At 34.7% G+C, this 3646-nt stretch overlaps 1 pseudogene; it reads right to left on the bottom strand.

Annotated features, from left to right (window-relative positions):
- Window positions 1–2337: 2337 nt before the first annotated feature.
- Window positions 2338–3643, bottom strand: LOC114748771 (serine/threonine receptor-like kinase NFP; annotated as a pseudogene).
- Window positions 3644–3646: the final 3 nt, after the last annotated feature.

Here is a 3646-nt window from a genome sequence, read left to right as displayed (position 1 = left end):
GGTAAAAAAAAATCAGTTATAACCAAATAACCGAAATAAATATATTATATTTTTATATTTAATAAATATTATTATAATAAATATATATGTGAGTATATGTGAACTTTTTAAATATATTTATATTCAATAAATATTATTATAATAAATCACATTGAATGATGAAATATTTATTAATTAATAGTTATAATTGTGTTTTATTATTACTTTTAATTTAAAATTATTTTTCATATTTATATATATTTCGGTTAATCGGTTAACCAAACCAAAATTTTCGGTTAATTCGGTTTCGGTTAGTTCAGTTATTCGGTTTCGATTCGGTATTTAAAATTTACTCTATTCGGTTATCACCGATAATTGAACCGAAAAACCGAATACTCACCCCTAGCAAAAAATCGATCATAATGACCGAGCTAAACAAAAACAAATGAATGATTTTTTGTTTGGTTCAAATAATATGTCATTGAGCTAAAAAGATTTAAATTTACATTGATTAATAATTCACGTGCTATCACTTCAATATTTAAATGGAAGAATTGTAACTAAGTTTTAAGAAAAGAATATAATTTTTATTAATTCTTAATAACAACTAAGTGGTAGCTTACTAATAAGTTTTAAAGTAAAAAGTGACAATTTTTTACTTGTCATTAGGACTTTTTGATAATTATTTTCTTTTCATAGGATTCTATTACAATCCTCTTTGTTTAAATCTCAATCTCAATCAATTTAATCTTTAGCTCAATTTTTACTTTTTTTTTATTAATTTTTCCTTTCTTTACACCACTTTTAATGTTTTTTTTTTTTGTGTGGAGAAAGTCAAAATGCTATTACTGAGGATAAAAGAGCTTACAAACATCCAGCATTAAAAGCAGAAATAAAACTAAGTTCAAGTTTTGAAAAAGAACTTAACGAAATACAATTAAAAAGGACTTCAGCACCACTTTTAATGTTATGAATAATAATTATGAAAGTTTCTCAAAAAAAAATAATTATTATTAAAGAAAATATTGCCAACTGATTTTACATGCGAAGACGTTCAAATTAGAATCGCAATACCTTCACAGCCTACGGCAGTAGTATGGGTCCGGGTTAGGTGCGAAGTCTCTTTTTTTTTAAGAAAAATGAGACGAACTGAAAACGGTTGAATAGGAAGTAACTAGATGGTCCCTTCTGAAAAGTGAAAACGATGTTTCTGGGGTAGCGTATCTATTAGCTTCTTTTGGTAGTACCTTCTGATTCTTTTTTTGTGTGCAAGAGAGCGCTAAAGCCCAAAACAAAAGTTACCTCTTGTTTCGGACTCCCCCAAAGTCTTGGGCCTTTGGGCTAAACCAACCTTCCCTTGCAACACAAAAAATTCCGGATCATCTTTCCTTTCTCCTAACATGAGCCAGAGACACCAATAGGGTTAGGTCTAGTAAAAAGAACTAGTTTCTTGTAACATAACAAATCAAGATTTGAATCATCACTGGAACACGTGTCCACATTTAGTCTCCGATAGTGTCTCGAATAAGATTGTCTCCAATAGAAGAATACATATGTTTTAGCCAAAAAAAACAAAAAAAGAGCTAAAGATTAATCAATGGGGTCAGGTTTAGCAGAAAGGGTTAGTATCTTATAACGTGATGAATTAAGATTCAAAATTTTATTAGGAGAGGTATCCACATTTAATGTCCGATAGTGTCTTAAATAAAATTACCTCTAATAAGAAGATACCCATGGTTTAGTGGGAAAAAAAAAACATTAGCCAGAGATTCTTTGCATATTCACAGTCTCTCAAAACATGCATCAGAGATTCAGTATCAGTTCTGCATTGCTGGCACATAACCTATTATTTTGACCTTGAACTCTTTATTCTTTTCGCATTGCATGAGTGCGTTGTCCAATAACTGTTTTTTTTTTTTTTAATAAGCCATGGTTTTGATGAAAATGATGCCTTTTGTTTTATTTAATCTTTAGAAGTTCATTGATACTCATTCATACCTAATATGCTTAAAAAATGACACACACGTTAGAGGAAGAGTTGTGAAATGGGATCTTCATCGTCGTCGTCGTCATCAATGATTCGTGATTCGAAGAAGAAGATGAAGAATAGCACACCCACCCACCGGCAAAAGAAAATTTTAAGCTGTGGATCCAGGAAGAAGCACCAGATGGGTGCTTTTTCTTCGTCATTGAAATTGACGAAGAAGAAGAAGAAGGCGTATACTATAGCCACTAACCGGAGACCTATTGTTAACATAGTAATTCCTCAATAAAATTAGGCTTCATAGACATTGGCATTTATTATTAACAAGAGACACAGTAAACAGAAAAGACCAGGCTGAACTTGAAAAACTCAGATCATCGAGCTGCGATGGGACTTATCGTTTGAGGAACTTCTGCATCTAACCCACCAGCAGAAGTCCATCGTTCTACCTTCACGCCAGCACATGATTGACTCAGAAACGACAGGCTAAGAACGACTTCTGCCATGGTTGGTCTGGACAAAGGTTTATCTGCAGTGCAAGTCACAGCCAAGGAAACCAAGCTCAGAGCATCATCAATGGCATAGAAGCTTCCCAGCTTAGGATCCATCCATCTTCTCAGTCTCTCCTCTTTCTTCTTCTCATCTTCTCCATCAATGATCCCTCTCATGTCCTTCCACAGCATCACTACCTCGCCTCTTTCATTTGTCATCATGCTTTTCTTCCCTGTCAGCAAATCCAACAAAACAACCCCAAAAGCAAAAACATCTGTTTTTAGCATCATTGGGTTCGTAGAAGTTCTTGCCATTGAGAAGTTCGCTATCTTCGCCTTGAAACTTGAATCCAGAACTATGTTACTTGTTCTGATGTCCCTGTGGACTATTCTTGGTTGGGTGTGCTCATGAAGGTATTGCAAACCCATGGCCACGTCTAGGGCAATGCAAATCCTTTGGCTCCATGTGAGAAATGACACAGAACCAGAAGAAGAGTCTGAAGCAGACATGGAATACAGCCAATTATCAAGAGATCCATTTTCAGCATATTCATAAACCAAGAAGCAATTTCCGACGTTGTTGTCTGATGAGAAGCCCATTAATTAATTTCACCAGATTCGCATGATTCACCTTTTGCAGAATCTTCAGTTCCTCCATGACATCTTCCTTCACTTTCTTTACTGCCAAGACTTGCCCGTCAATTTTGGCCTTATACACTGATCCCCCAATCCTGCACTGTTGATTAAGATTCATGGTTGCTTCCATAATTACATTAAACTCGTACATGGTTGGCTTGCTTACATAACCTGAGACCCCAGAAAGTAGCTTATCTGCTGTCTCCAAAAATGAAGCACTCTTTTTCAAACTAATCTTTTTCTTTCTCAGACAACAAACATAGACCAGTAAAAAAGTTACAAGAACAGTCAGAAAAGTGCATCCCAATATAGTACCTACGATAACCAAAAGACGATGGTTGTTTCCCTTTCTCTTGGTAATGAATGAAATCGAGAAACATCTGGAAGCTCCGACACTGGGATCAAAACTGGAAGGTTGGCTGCAGAGTTAAAGTTCTGGTATTTGTTTTCTGTCCTTATGTCCATCTCAGATGCATTAAACATGGTACAACGACAGAAACATTGTCACTAGGTTGCCAACATACGTTATCAAAAACTTTATGCCTTTGGCCAAATG

The sequence above is a fragment of the Neltuma alba genome, unplaced genomic scaffold, assembly GCF_004799145.2.
Source record: "Neltuma alba isolate B1F8T4 unplaced genomic scaffold, ASM479914v2 tig00005813_pilon, whole genome shotgun sequence".
Classification (NCBI taxonomy): domain Eukaryota; kingdom Viridiplantae; phylum Streptophyta; class Magnoliopsida; order Fabales; family Fabaceae; genus Neltuma; species Neltuma alba.
The sequence above is the reverse complement of the archived record's forward strand: the minus strand, read 5'-3'. Positions and strand labels throughout refer to the sequence as shown.